Source organism: Cynocephalus volans, chromosome 7 (genome assembly GCF_027409185.1).
Source record: "Cynocephalus volans isolate mCynVol1 chromosome 7, mCynVol1.pri, whole genome shotgun sequence".
Classification (NCBI taxonomy): Eukaryota; Metazoa; Chordata; class Mammalia; order Dermoptera; family Cynocephalidae; genus Cynocephalus; species Cynocephalus volans.
In genome coordinates, this window is record NC_084466.1 from 3,449,671 (window position 1) to 3,465,899 (window position 16,229).

The following is a 16,229-nucleotide window of genomic DNA, read 5'->3' on the forward strand; positions in this document are numbered from 1 at the left end:
GCACCTGGCAGGTGTGAGCTCGCCACTGCAGTCACCTGCACACTGGACTCACGCCGACCCCACCCTTAGAGCCTGGTGGAAGTCCACCAGACCCCACCCAGTTTCCTTTAGTGAGACTTGTGTTGATTAAGCACATTTTCTTGCACAAAATAGGCACTCAATCTATTTGATTGTTTGATTTTTTTAATTGTTTATTTTTTATTATTCTAAAATATGCATAACAAATTTTACCATTTTAACCATTTTAAGTGCACAGTCCAGAGGCATTAAGTGCATTCACACTGTGGTGCGACCATCCGTCTCCAGGACTTTTCATCTTCCCAAACTGAAGCTCTGTCCCCATTAAGCACCACCTCCCCATTCCCCCTGCCCCTGGCACTCACTGTTCCACTTTCTGCCTCTATGAATTTGACAGCTGCAGAGCTATGCCTAGGCTAATGTCGGAATCCTGCCAACATCGCCCATTGTAGCACTCAATCCTGTTCATGAGGTCAGTTGTAAAGCTACACGACCACGCCAGTTGTCGGGCTCTTTCACCTGCCGGTAATTCTGCACCGACTGGGCAAATTGTCGAGCTAGGGCTGGGTCTGGAGCCCACAGACCCCTTAAGACCGTTCCAGACTGAATCACAAACCCTTCATGTTCCAGGCTGGGTCCCTAGACCCCTCACATGCCAGACTGGGTCACTAGACCCCTCACGTGCCAGGCTGGGTCATCAGACCCCTCACACACAGGTCTGTGAGCTAGGTAACCAGCTGTAGCATGTGTCAGGATTTTCTCAGTACCATTTGATTTTAACAGTTGACCTTGTGACACACTAATTCACACATTTAATTTTTACCCATAAGTTTTGGGTGAAAAAAACCCAAACGTTTTACTCCTTTTACCCAAAGCAGCCAGTCAGGGCTAGTCCCCCAGTGACCTTGAAGCCTGGAGGCCACAGGGAATTGAGGGAGATGGGGAATATGAACCCCTCGAGCTGCTGGGTGAATTTGCAGGGGCTGCAGTTCAGGACTTCATTTGGTAGGTAACACATGTGCTATCCCCACGCGCCATAGCTGTCCTCTGTGAAGGAGTATTGGGGGAGTGCCTATTACAAACATGTAAAATGGAGTTAACTGACAACACCAAAGAACACCAAGCAGCTATGGATAGGCACTGGCCCAGACTTGGAGCACCCTGGGGGTTGAGGAAAGGCGGCATCCTTCCTGCAGCTGCACCACACTGGCTTCATGCGAGCCCTTGTCCCAGGAAATGGCCTTTTGTTGGGACTGTCTCACTAGTCTCACCCCCTCCACCTCTTCCTCCATACTGAGGCCCAAGTATTCTTCCCATTCATTCATTCACCAGGGTGCTTGGTCACCTGCGGCACGCCAGGTGGCTTATAGGTCTGGAGCCTCAAGGTGAGATGGATGAACAGTCTGCTCTGGGTTGTGGTGGCTGTGGCCTTCTTAAACCCATGTGACTCCCTGTTAGTATACTTATCAGACAGAGATTGGCTTTTGATGAATGTAACAGAGAACCTGAATGACAGTGATGTTATGGGCTGAATTGTGCTCCCCAAACAAAGATATGTTGAAATCCTAACCCCCAGTACTTCAAATGTGACCTTATTTGGAATCAGGGTCTTTGCAGATTTAACCAAGTTAAGATGAGGTCATTAGAGTGGACCCTAATTCAGTATAACTGATGTCCTTATAAGAAGGGGGACATTTGGATACAAACACACCCTGAGGAAAGACCACATGAAGACGTGCAGGGGGAAGAGGTCCATGTGGAGACAGAGGCAGGGACTGCGGTGCTGCGGCTATGAGTCTGGGAACTCCAGAAATGGCCAGGGCCCCCGGAACCCAGGGAGAGGCGTGGAATAAACTCTCCCCTGGCACCTTCCAAGGGAGCATGGCCCCCATAACACTTTGATCTCAGACTTTTCCATGCTGTGAGAGAATACATTTCTGTTCTTTCAAGCCCACAAGTTTGTGGCACTTTGTTAAGGCAGCCACAGGAAACTAATGCAAGTGGTTTAACCAAGTAGGGTTTTATTCTTTGTTCAGAACCACGAGTATCGGACCGGGATAGCCACCCCACAGTCATCTTAAGTACCCCAGGGCTGGTGCCACCTCTGCACAATGAACTTGGGGACCCCAGGGCTGGTACCACCTCCCCACAATGCCCTCAAGGACCCCAGGGCTGGCACTGCCACCCCATAATGCCCTGGAGCTCCTTTGTTTTACATTCAGCTACCCTGTCTTTGGGCTTTTCTCCTCTTCATTGCAAGTGGCTGTGCCAACTCTGACATTACCCACATTCCAGGAGGAAAAAGGAGAAAGGTGAGAGTGAAAGCTGGGGTCTCTTCAGACCTCTCCCTACTTGGGCATTTCCAAATGTTTCACCAATGCCTCTGTTCATCTCCCAATACAGAAATGTTCTGTATGGCACCTCCTAGCTGCAAGGGAGGCTGGGCAATGTAGTATTCTTGCCAGGTGCCTTGCCACTGCAAACTAAATGGGGGTCTGCTAATAAGGAAACCAAGAAGAATGGGTACTGGAAAGTAGCATGACCCCCTCCATGACTTTGATCGCCCTCAAGACAAGATGTACGTTCTGGGGTCTGCACTGAGACCATGAGTGTGTAACCTGCCTCTTTCTGGCCTGAAACTGGTGATTTTACCCATTCAGTCAGCCCTTTAGCTTGTTTCTAACCTTGCTAGTGAAGTCCATTAAAGAAATTGTTCCCATAAAACCACTCATCCCCATGTAACCAAAACAGTTAAGTCAAGACCACAAGACCCTTCTTTCTGCTCTGTTTCTGAGATAATTCTCTGACAAGAACATCACAAGTTGTTTGCTTAAGATGTTCTTCAGGACCTTGGAGTTGGCTTCATCCCACCCAAGCCAGTTCAAACTGGCTGTGCCCACAGACCTCTCTTCTGGGCCTGTGTGAGTGTCTGATAGGTGGCCTTTTAGCTTCAGAGGGCTACAAACTCCACCTCCAGATCATGCTAATGCCACCAGATTTTGAATGTGAGACCCATGAAGAGGCATGCAGATAGTTTGTGCTTGTGCAGATCACTGAAGAACTTCCTCAGATTCCTCGTCCAAGCATTGCCCTACACAACCCACATCACCCCTAACCCTTTCCCCATAAAAATCCCTGCTACCCTACTTTCAGCGAGGCAGATTTGAGATTTATTCTCCTGTCTCCTAGCTTGGCTGCCTTCTGAATAAAACTTCTTTTCCACTACTCAGTGTCTGGTTTGCTGCATATCTGGCTGCAAGCCTTGTTCAGTTACAGCCCATCTCTTGCCCACACATCCCTGTTCTCCAATTCTGAAGAGCTTCTTGCTTCTACTGGAAAGTGCCTGGCCATTCCAGAAGCAGGACCCATGCATATATGTCCTGTGCAGTCTTCTGGCCTCTTCTCTGTCTGGGTCACTCCACAGGTTTCCCTACATCAGCTCTAACTTCCACTGACCAGGGGTTGACCTTCCCCAGACCCTCCCCAATGCACTAGCCCAGAGCCCCACAAACCTTTTTTGTTGAGGACCAGATGGAAAATATTTTAGGATTTCAAACATTATGTGGCTGCTTACATATTAAGAGAGAAAACTCCTGCCCTGCCCCACCAGGTTTTTATTTTCTTTAAGGTAGCTGTCTTGGTCAATCTGCATCAAGCCAGGTTAAGAAACAGATCCAAGAAAGACAACTGGGACAAAGCTCTCTCCCTCTTCCAAAAGTGAAATAAGACTTTGGAGAGCATTGCAAAAAACCTCTAAGTATGCTTTTTAGTATTCACCCACAACATTTGAAAAATATTTAGAGCTGCAACAATCTATTTGCAGAATTAAGAAGAATAACTGAAGAGAAGAAATCATCACTGAGTAAGGGACTGAATTAACATAACACTGACAAAGAATTTGCATTCCTATTAATTTAATCACCTTAGTGGGAGCAGCTGCTTACCATGCACATTGATAGCTGGGAGAAAGAGACTTCGTTTTTTGAGAATAGTTTCTTTCAAAACCTTGCCCATTATTTTTAGCTTTGCAATGAAGAGGAAGTTGATTAAGGTATATAGCCAGAAGAAAAAATAAAATTTATTTCCAGATCAGAAAATCTTTTTTCAGACTTAAGGAAAAACCAGTCAGGCTTAGGCAGATTTAGTTTCTCTGCAGGCTTATTAGAAATGCAGAAGCACAAAGTTACATATGGTTACCCATAAAATTAAGTCATGTATTTGCTAAGTGATTGCTATGACTCAGCATCTTTCTTAAAAGTAGAAATAAAATAATCAATTAAAATACTGATGCTCTTTTGATCTGCTTGACCACAGGACGAATGCAGGGGTGGTGGGCAGTGACCCCGGGAGAACTTCACACTTCAATGTCACCTCAACCTCTGCTCCATATGTCAGTGTGATGGGGCTGGGGAACAAAGTCTATCAAAATCTAAATGATTAAGGCACTTCTCATGTTTGTTACATTTGCACATTGAGCTGTGTTGGGTATTCTTATTCATTTTCTACATAAAAGTCAAGAGAGTATGTCTCCACCCATTCTCCCTGCATTTACCAAAACAAGCCATACTAACATGGTCATGAGATCATAGAATTTACCTTACTGACCCCTATACAGGAAGCTAGGCTGAGAGGAAGCAAAACACCCAGCTGTGTGTGTGAGTGTGTGTGCATGCCTTTGTGTGCATTTGTGTATTACATACCAACCAACAATAAATGAAGTGATAGCTCCAATCTCAATTAAAGATTTTGAAGGCCAACATTTTAAGTAAAAACCTCTTATGTAACCCAAACATAAAGGAAAAAGCACTAGTTTGAGTTCAATGCAAGAGTTCTAATTCCTCAGCTTTGAGAATTTGAGAAAGGCACCTAAACTTTTTGGGTCATAGAGTTTTTCATCATCAAAAGATAAAATATTTGGATCAGATACTTTAATGTTTCTCTCAGCTATGGAAACATGTTCAGTATAGTAATATGTTTGCTTATATTTAATCTTTTATTTAGTTTGTGACTTTTTAGCTTGTTCCAACTGACACAAAGACAAATATCTCCCCTATGTTATATTTTAATTGAAGTTTTCACTCTTTTCCTCCCTGGCTTCCTGAGAATCTGCCGCCATCATGAATGGCACAGTAACTATCCAGGCCAGGAAGTTCGTGACAAACGAACTATTTCAGAGGAAACGAATGGTCCTTGACCTCAGGAAGGCAACACTACCTAAGACAGAAATTTGGGGAAAACTAGCCAAATGTACAAGGCCACACCAAATGAATGCCTGATGGATTTTGGATGTGACCAGCTCCATTGTGCACACAATAAGCACAAAATAGCCGCTGGCCTTGTCTTCCACTCCAGCACCAAACCCCTCCCCACTTCCCTTTACAAGGTGCCTCGTGACTTAAACAGAAACCCTTTTGCTTATGCAAGAGCACAGTTCTCCACACTGGTTGCATAGTTTCCACATGAGCATAATGACCCTTATGATATCAGCCAGCCCTTGGCACACTATATAAGCTCTACCACCCCCACACCTGGTGCTGCCTTCCATTTTCAGGGCAGCCCTGGGCTGCTCCCCCCACCCCTTTCAGCACAGCGCAGCAGATTCTTTTCCTTTAATAAAGCTTGAACAGTGCCCAATGTCTCAGCTCACTTTCTTTCATTGTGGTGCTGAAACCCAGGATGGGTCTTGGCTGGACCATCAGATGATCTCCTCTGTCTTGGGTTGATTGGCTGCCTCCCAGCCACCCTTCCCAGACCTGCTGAAATTGAGTGCCTCTGGGACTCTACTTTTGCCATTTCAGACCAATGCATCCAACACCGGCCTGCCTCAATTCAGGGTGAGTCAGTGGGTCTGTCCTGCCTCTACGAGTTCCCCTGACTACTCTCTACAGCTCCAGTCTCTACGAAGCCCAGGCACCTGGCCAAAGGAACTTTTCTCATGCACCCCAGCTATTGAAGGATGCTTCATTAGCTGATCGTGGCTTTCCTCTCAAAAAGAAGGTGGACACCAAAGAGGACACTCTTTGTTGGCATGCTTCTGCTACCAGGACTGACTGCCCTTTCTCACCCTCTAAATGGGATCCTCACAATCCAAATTTCCATACACCTCTGGTTTTCTACTGTACTCCATGCTCTATGCCTCTCAGCCATCTCCTTGCCAATTTCTCAGCCTCCAGGGAGACATTAAAACTTGAACACCTCATTACAATGGATCCCAGTGGACACAAGATGGCACTCTCAATTTAGACACTTACTGGAACGACAAAAGCTGTAGAGATTCCTTTATGTTCAGGCCCTCTCCTATCTCTGAACGCATTCTTCTCTCTGTCAAAACTGTCCTATATCTCAAATCCTCCTAGCTCATGCTCAACCTCCCCTTCTAAACTTGGATCAATCCTCTGATCTGTAAGACTACTCAGTCTGCTACCCATACAGGCCACCTTGACTACCTTTATATGCTCCAAATCCTTCACCAGCCCCTCCACATTTCTCTCTCTTGCCCGCACCTGGCCTCCAGATGCTCATCCTCAGCTCAACCTGTCTCCTCCCCCTGTGTCAGGTAACAATCCCGCCTCAGCTCTGGCTTTTTATAACCCTTCCATGAAGTGGCTGGGATGGAAGGAATTGTCAGAGTCCATGTATAGGGAGCAGGTCTGGATGGTGGCTCAGGTACATGCTCAAGATAATAGTTGGCCTGTGGAAGCCATTGCTGTTCCTTGCACGGACCCAAATTGGGACTACCATGCCAGCCACAGGAATCGGGATCTCCTGGATAATATGATCACACACCTACTCCATGGCCTCCAAAAGGCTACTCACAAGTCAGTCAGTTATAACAAGCTTAGAGAGATCACACAGAGATCCACTGAAAATCCCAGTGAGTTCCTAACCCACCTCTCTGAGGCTTTACATAAATACACACATATAGACCCACACTCCCCTGCAGGCAAGGCCCTCTTACACTCTCATTTCATTACCCAATCAGCCCCTGATATTCGAAAAAACTGTAAAAGAGATCAGGCCAAATACCAGCTCCTGGCTAATGCCATCCAAGGCTCACATACTCCAAAGCCAGCTGCCTCTAGGGGTGAGCCACCGAGGAACTGCTTCAAATGGAGTCAACTGTGCCACTCAGCATGGGCCTGTCGTAACCTGTCCTCACTACAAACTGCCAGGTCAGTGGGGGATTGACTGTGCCACTGACCAGAGAGGGAGTGGCCCAGTCCCCAACCTACAGCATTTGGCTTCATAGCCATCCCTACCAGAGCTTCTTGGCTTTGCCCAGGAGGAGGACTGATGATGCCCAGGGCCTGAGGCCCCCACAGAGATCACCACGCACGAGCCCACGGTAACTCACCTTGAGGCAGGTAAGGTGATCTCTTTTGTCATCGATACAGGGGCCATTTACTCTATCCTTCCTTAATATGCAGGACCAACAACCCTGTCCTCTATCATAATAATAGGGGTCATGGGATCAGAATACCACCCATGGATCACTCAACCCCTTTCCTGCATCCTACATCACACCCAATTCACACACAAATTTTTAATAAGACCTCAATGCCCAACCCCCTTACTGGGATGGGACATTCTTTTCAAATTCAAAGCTAATCTTACCCTAAACACTTTAACTCCAGCTAAAATACTCCTGTTATGGTCCACACCCAGACCTGCCCCCTAAGACTTCCACCTTCCCTCCCCCTCGGACAAGATTAATCCCTAGTATGGGATGCTTCTTCTCTCTCCATTGCTACACACCATTCTCCCATCCTTGTTAAACTGCTGAACCCCTCTTTGTTCCCTAATGTCCCACAGTAACCCATCGCTAACAAACAAATAATAGGCTTAAAACCTGTCGTACACAAACTCCTTTCTTGTCATCTCTTGCGGCCTACCCACTCACCTTTTAATACACTCATCCTTCTGGTTATAAAGCCTAATGGCTCACACACCATCTAGTACAGGACTAATCTTGACATGCCTTGTTCCCAACAACTTACTTGGACAGTACTACCTCAGGGGTTTTGGGATAGCCCCCACTTTCTGGCCAGGCCTTAGCTCAAGACTTATCTGAACTTCCCCTAACCTCTAGCACTTTAATACAATATGTGGATGACCTCCTCCTTTGTAGCCCCTCCTAGGAGGATACACAGGCCCACACTGTTGCTCTCCTTACTTTCCTGCTGGCCTCCAGGGGATATTGAGTGTCCCTCAGTAAGGCCCAAATTTCTCCTTCAGTCACATATTTGGGAGTCCACCTCATCCCCAACACCAGAGAAATAATGGTGGGTCACAAAAGTCTAGTTTCTGAACTCCCAACTCCTACCACAAAGAGTAAAATTCTCTCTTTCCTGGCTTGCAGAATTTCTCCGTGTGTGGATCTCCAACTTTGGTGTTGTAGCAAAGCCTTTTTATGGGGCAGCCAAAGGGGACCCTGCCATTCCTTTAGATCCCACAAAGCCCATTCATTCTCCCTTCCAGTAGTTAAAAGCCGCTCTCCTCACAGCCCCAGCTCTATCTCTCCCAAACCTATCTCATCCTTTTATCCTATATGTCACTGAAAGCCACCCAAGGATTGGCCATCGGGGTTTTGGGACAAAAGGCAAGAGATATTTTCTCCCCAGTTACATACCTCTCGAAACAACTAGACATCACAGCTTGAGAATGGGCCCCTGTTTATGGGCCTTGGCAGCAGCCACCCTTTTAACACAGAAAGCTCTAAACTAACTTTTGAATAACAAACAATCAAGACCTTCTCAGCCATGAGGCCAAGTCAATTCTCTCCCATTCCCACCTACAACTTATTCACCTTACTTTCATTGAAAATTTTCAGTTCTCCTTCAAACCTCGCCCTCCCTTAAATCAGCCACTCTCATCCCAAAACACACACAATCCTTAAAACATAATTGCATGGAGGCTTTAGACCTCTTTCTCAATCCCTTTCCGCACATCTCCCTGCATCGCATTACATGGTTCATAGATGGGAGTGCCACCTCCACGTCCACCCTCTGGGCAGGTTATGCCACAGTAAATCTAACACAAGCTGTTGAGGATGCACAACTCCCAAAGGAGGTTGGGTTTATACACTGCAGAGGACACCAAACCTCCAATGACTCCATAGGCCAGGGAAACAAACTGGCAGATCTAACTGAAAAACAGTCTGCTCAATCACCAGGACCCCACTCTTCCTCTCCTGCTCAGGTCCTTCCCATGGCTCGTACACTCTTATCCCCATACACACCCCAAGAAATACAACACCTCCAACGGTTGAGGGCACAGAGAAAGGACAACTGGTATACTCTCTCTGGTCACTATGTCCTCCCTACTACATAAATCTACTTTTAGATTTCCATAATTCAGTTCATATAGGCTATGAATCTCTACTACATTTTCCTCAGCCCTTATATTACTCTCCCCACATGGCCAAGTTACTAAAACAAAGGTTTAGTAGTTACTCAGAAATGTCCTTTGTATACTCATTACTCCAATCCTTTCCCACCCACCAGGTCAGAGGATTCATTCCTGGCCAGGATTGGCAAATTGACTTTACTCACATGCCTCCCCACAAAAGGACACGCTATCTTCTAACCTTAGTAGATACCTTTTCAGGTTGAGTTGAGGCTTTTCCCTGCACTTCAGAGGATGCTACAGCAGTAACGCATGCTCTCACCTCAGAAATCATCCCTCATTTCGGCCTCCCCACCAGTCATTCACTTGTCTATGAGCTCCCCCCCACAAGCACACAGGCCTCAGCCCCTCGAACTTATGTATGGTAGGCCCTTCACTCTCACACCTCTCCCTTCCAGCTCATCGCCTGATTGAGTGTGGTCCCCTCCAAAACTCATGTGGAAATCTGATCTCCAATGTGGCAGTGTTGGAAACTGATTGAGTCATGGGGGTGGATCCCTCATGAATGGATTAATGTTCTCCCTGGGGGAGGAGGGGTAGTGAGTGAGTTATTGCTCTGTTAGTTCCCCCAAGACGTGATTGTTTAAAGGACCCTGGCACCTCCTCTCTCTCTTGCTTCCTCTCTCACCATGTGATCTGCTTGTACCCGCTGGCTGCCTGCCACTTTCTGCCATGAGTAGAGGCAGCCTGAGGCCCATGCCAGATGCAGCTGTCCCAGAATCAAAAGCCTAATAAACCTCTTTTCCTTATAAATTACCCAGTCTCCGGTATTTATGTTATAGCAACACAAAACAGACTAAAACAGAAAATTGGTACCAAGGAGTGGGGTGTTGCTATACAGATACCTGAAAATGTGGATGAAGCTTTGGAACTGGGTAATGGGCAAAGGTTGGAGGAGTTTGGAGGACTTAGAAGAAGAGAAAAAGATGAGGGAAAGTTTGGAATGTCTTAGAGACTTATGTGGTGTGAGCAGAATGCTGATAGAAATGTGGACAGTAAAGGCCATGTGGATGATGAGGTCTCAAATAGAAATGAGTAACTTGTTGGAAATTGGACAAAAGACAACCCTTGCTACACCATAGCAAGGAACCTGGCTGCATTGTGTCTGTGCCCTTGGACTTTGTGGAAGTTGGAACTTAAGAGTTGTGAACCAGAGCATTTGGCCAAAGAAATTTCTAAGCAGCAAAGCATTAAGGAAGCTGCATGGTTGCTTTTAAGAGCCTACTCTGAGTTATGGCGGCAAAATCATGATGTAAAGCCAGGATTTAAAAGTGAAGCAGAGTGAAAAGATTTGGAAAATTTGCAGCCTGGCCATGAGGTAAAGAAGCAGAGAGCAGGAGAAAAATGCAAGCATGAAGCAGATAAATTGGCTCCTAAAGACATTATCTTGGTGGTGAGGCAGCCAGATGCTAAGAACCAGGACAATGGAAAAAAATGTCCTAAAGGCATTTGAGAAGTCTGGAAGGGTGCCCCACACATCACAGGCCCTGAGGCCTAGAAGGACTGAATTATTCTGGAGGACAGACAGGGGGTACAGCTGCCCTCGGGATCCTGCTCCCTGCATCCCAGCTGCTCTGGCTGGAGTGGCCCCAATTGTGGTTCATGCAGCAGCCCTGGAGAGTAGAGGCCTGAAACCTCAGTGGTGTCCATGTTGTATTAAGTCTGCAGGCTGGCAGGATGTGAGAGCAGTGGAGTCATGGCAGCCTCCACCCAGATTCCAGAGGATGTATGGAAAAGCCTGGGGGCCCAGTCAGAGACCTGCCACAGGGGTGGAGCCACTGCAGAGGCCATCTACTAGAGCAATGCTGAGGAGGATAGTGGGGTCAGAGCCCCCACAGAGAGCCCCCACCTGGGAAACGTCTAGTAGAGCCAAGGCAGCGGGGTTGCCGGCAGGACCCCAGAACTGCAGGGCCACTGGTGACGTGCAATGTAGGCCTGGAAAAGCTGCAGGCACCAGCACTGCCCACTGGGCTGTGCTTGGCAAAGCTGTGGGAATGAGGCTGCCCAAGGCTTTGGGGGCCCGGATGCCCAATTGTGCCCAGGATACAGGGCTTGGAGTCAAAGAACATTATTTTGGAGCTTTAAGACATAACGTCTGCCCTGCTGGGTTTTGGACTTGTTTGAGTCCTGTTTTTCCTTTCTTCTGGTCTATTTCTCCCTTTTGGAATGGGAATGTATACCCAATGTCTGTTCCACCATTGTATCTTGGTGGTAGATAAATTTGCTTTTGACTTTTACAGGTTTACAGCTGGAAGGACTTTTGCTTTTGGTCTCAGAGGAGACTTTGGACCTTTAAGTTGGTGCTAGAACAAGCTAAGACTTTTGGGACTGTTGGGATAGAATGATGGTATTTTTTATGTGAGAATAACATGAGTTTTGGGGGGACAGGGGCAGAATGATGGAGTTTGGATGTGTTGTTCCCTCCAAAACTCATGTGGAAATCTGATCCCCAATGTGGCAGTGTTGGAAACTGAGCCACGAGGGCAGATCCCTCATGAATGGACTAATGCTCTCCCTGGGGGAGAGGGGATAAATGAGTGAGTTCTCGCTCTATTAGTACGCAGGAGACCTGATTATTTAAAGGACCCTGGCACCTTCTCTCTCTCTCTTGCTTGCTCTCGCCATGTGATCTGTTTGTACCTGCCGGTTGCCTGCCACTTTCCGCCATGAGTAGAAGCAGCCTGAGGCCCATGCCAGACGCAGCTGTTCCAGAATCATAAGCCAAATATACCTCTCTTCTTTATAAATTACCCAGTCTCAGGTAATTCTGTTATAGCAACACAAAACAGACTAATATATCACCTTTAGGCCAGTATCTCCCTACTCTTCCGCTCATTAGGGATCTTCTTAAGGAACAGGCCAACCTCCTATTACCTCATCCTTTCCCCAACCCCCTCAGACTTTAAACTGAGCCTGGGACAGCAAGTGTATGTTAAAACCCAAATCCCAAAGCCTCTTTCGCCATGCTGGGCAGGGCCTTATACAGTACTCACCACCCCCACGGCAGTAAAGTACTAGGAAAGGCCCCTTGGTATCACTTATCCTTGGTAAAACTAGAACCTGAGTCTTTACCCAAAGAATCTGTTAACACCAAGCCAGAGGGGTCCCTCTGCTCAACCCCCAGCCCCACACCTCCTTACACTTCATCCATTTTAGGACCCACAAAATTGAAAATCTCCAGGACCTCTGCTCTTCCCCCAATCCCAGAAGAAGGATGATCTTTCCCCGGCGATTATCCTCTCACTCTTGCAGGCCCGCTTCACGTCCTTTGCACAAGAGCTGCTCCAAGACTGGTCCCAACCCGCTATTGCGGGTTTGCCATCATGGGACATGATAAGTATATGCCACCCTGTGTCCCTAACCTTTATTATACTATCTGTTCTAGTACTTGCTACAGGATTGGCCAGTGCTGCCCCAGAGCGGTGTAACATTATGGGAAGATTTCTCCTGCACTCCTTTACCTCCTATCAGTAGGATGCCTCTTAGCAATGTCATTGTGGCGATGTCCCCTTCAAATTCTTTTGGCTCCTAACCCTTTGCATCCTTCCCGTGTTTTCCCTCCTATCTCAATGCTCCCCCTTACCTGGAACATGGAGGTTCCAGGTCCTCAGGGATGATGCAGTCCTCAGCGAATCAGACTGGTCCTCGAGCTTCTCATCTGTCTCTCGCTTCACAAGAAACTTTTTGTGGTCACCCCCTCCCTGTCGATGCAGCCTGTAACGTTTGCACAAACGTCTCTTCACTTTCCTCTAATGTCACCTCAGTGGGGAGTGTCAGCGTTGTGCGGGACCTGCCCAAACTCTGCCCAACTAACACCAAACGCTGCCACTCACTCACCCCCTCCTCATCCACGCCCTAACACCGGAACACATTTCCTTTGTAAAACAACCTTATCCCGTTGCCTGCCCCCACAGTGCGATTTCTTGCGTAGTTGTTTGGCTCGTCCCTGATATCACCCTCCAGACAGATGGAGTAATGGAGAAAGGACTGGGACTAACTTTAGCGCCCCCCTCAGGAAGTGACCCCCTCTCCTGTAGGGCACTGATTGTACCTTTTAATTGGGGCAGGGACCCTTCCTGCAACTGGAACTGGCATAGCGGGCCCTGCTACTGCCTCTCAACTCTATCAAAAACTCTCGGAAGAACTAAGTACAGACAGCATCTCCTCCCTCCAGCGACAGTCACCTCACTTGCGACAGTCACTTTACAGAACCGTCAGGCCCTTGACTACCTTACAGCTGAGAAGGAAGGCCCCTGCCTCTTCTTGGGGGAGCAATGCTGTTATTATGTAAATGAGTCTGGGGTGATCCAAAACAACTTAAACCATTTCACTGAACCTTTGGATACCCTAGCCTATGCCCCTGCTAGGACCCCTAACTGTGCTGGGATTCAGCCTACTTTTTGGCCCCTGTCTCTTTTGGTGTTTCTCTAATTTCTTGCAGGAACATATGCAGGCTTTCACCAACCAAAAGGTCACTGAGTTGTTCCTGCGAGGAGGATATCAGCCCCTCAGAATCAGCGACCCTTCCCTGGAGGAATACAGCCTCCCTGCATGAAACCAGTACCCCGCCACCTAACTGTTTTACCCACCAACATAAATCTTTTATTTTTTCCATATCTTCACCCATCTCCAGCAGGAAGTAGCTTCAGAAGAATGAGACCTTTGCCCCTTTCCCCTTCTTCTTATACTTAAAAGGCAGAAATGATGGGTTTTGGATGTGACTGGCGCCATTATGCACACAATGAGCACAAAATAGCCACTGGCCTTGTCTTCCACTCCGGTGCTAAATCCCTCCCCACTTCCGTTTAAGAGATGCCTCAAGACTTAAACTGAAACCCTTTTGCTTCTGCAAGGGCGCAGTTCTCCACCCTGGTCGCATAGTTTCCACATTAGCATAATGACCCTCCTTGATGGTATCAGCCGGCCCTCGGTGCACTATATAAGCTCTACCACCCCCACACCTGGTGCTGCCCTCCATTTTCAGGGCAGCCCTGGGCTGCCCACCCCCCTTTTAGCACAGCCTGGCAGATTCTTTTCCTTTAATAAAGCTTGAACAATGCCCAGTGTCTTGGCTCACTTTCTTTCAATGTCATCTTTGTATTTGGATTCACAGCCCATTTTGGTGGTGGCAAGACAACTGGCTTTGGCATGATTTATGATTCCTTGGATTATGCAAAGAAAAATGAACCCAAACATAGACTTGCAAGCCATGACCTGTATGAGAAGAAAAAATCCTTAAGAAAACAGTGAAAGGAACACAGGAACAAGATGAAGAAAGTCAGGGGGACTGCAAAGGCCAGCATTGGTGATGGCTAAAAACAGAAGAAATAAAGATTCTGCTGTGGCTTTACCTGCTGTGATTGTGCAAATTTTCCACAGGAGGATTAATAAATGAGAAAAGGAAAGAAAAGAAAGAAAGAAAGAAAGAAAGAAAGAAAGAAAGAAAGAAAGAAAGAAAGAAAGAAAGAAAGAAAGAAAGAAAGAAAGAAAGAAAGAAAGAAAGAAAGAAAGAAAGAAAGAAAGAAAGAAAGAAAGAAAGAAAGAAAGAGAGAAAGAGAGAAAGAGAGAGAGAAAGAGAAAGACGCAAAAGAAAAAGAAGTTTTTCTCCAAAGTAAAATTAGAGAAATTCACTGGAAGATGGCTACGTGACTTTACTTTACTGGAAACCTGGTGACTTTATTTCGATGGATGTCATCTTTATCTAAGACACCCAGACCCCATTAACCTCAGGAATCCAACCTCTCTGCTAGATTAGTCCTTGTTTTTCAATATTCTTAGTAGATAGTGTAGGGTAGGAAAAAAATCTTTTCCTCTACCTGCTTAGAGGTTGGGGCCTGTGAATTACACTGACAAAAGACAGATTAACAGGAGAAAAGCCATACAAATTTTATTTGATGTTAATATTTTAATTTTTTTATGTGCATGGAGACCTTTGTAGAAAAGAAATAAAGACCCAAAGAAACAGTTAAATATGGAGGGTGGGGGACCTTGCGCACCATTTTAACAAAAGGTGATAAATTGTGCAGAGGAAACAAGACACAGGAAGGTCTCAGGCTTCTGGAGGTACAAACGGTGAAAACTCAAATGTGTTGGGAAAACCAATGGAAGATCAGGGTTATGCAGCAGCTTTCTTTCCTGCAGACTCATCCTGCTGCCATCCTTATCTTCAGTGATAAACATTGCGCTTTCCTTTCTGGCACAAGAGGGGGTGGGGGACACCTTCACCTTCACAAGGGAAATTTATGCCCTGCTTTTAGGCAAAGAGGGGAGGGCAGGGAGCTCTTCCTGTGTTTGCTTCTTCTTTTTTTTTTTTTTAAAGATGACCAGTAGGGGGATCTTAACCCTTGACTTGGTGTTGTCAGCACCACGCTCTCCGAAGTGAGCTAACCAGCCATCCCTATACGGGATCCGAACCCATGGCCTTGGTGTTATCAGCAATGCACTCTCCTGAGTGAGCCACAGGCCAGCCCCCTGTGTTTGCTTCTTGATTGCCTTCTAGCTCAAAATAATCTTTATGACAAAGTGGCATGTTTTGAAGTGGCATTTTCTTTATTTAAAAAAGATGACCAGTAAGGAGATCTTAACCCTTGACTTGGTGTTGTCAACACCACGCTCTCCCAAGTGAGCTAACCGGCCATCCCTATATAGGGGTCCAAACCTGTGGCCTTGGTGTTATCAGCACCACACTCTCCCAAGTGAGCCATGGGCCAGCCCTTGAAGTGGCATTTTCTGATCGCCTTCCATTGTAACACATAATGAAAACTGAGACTTCAACAGTGCTGTCTACTAGAACTTTCCATGGTGAT

General features: G+C 46.7%; 1 pseudogene; it reads left to right on the forward strand.

The window, feature by feature from the left end:
- Nucleotides 1-5,135: 5,135 nt before the first annotated feature.
- Nucleotides 5,136-14,754, forward strand: LOC134382473 (small ribosomal subunit protein eS24-like; annotated as a pseudogene).
- The last annotated feature ends 1,475 nt before the right edge of the window (nucleotides 14,755-16,229 follow it).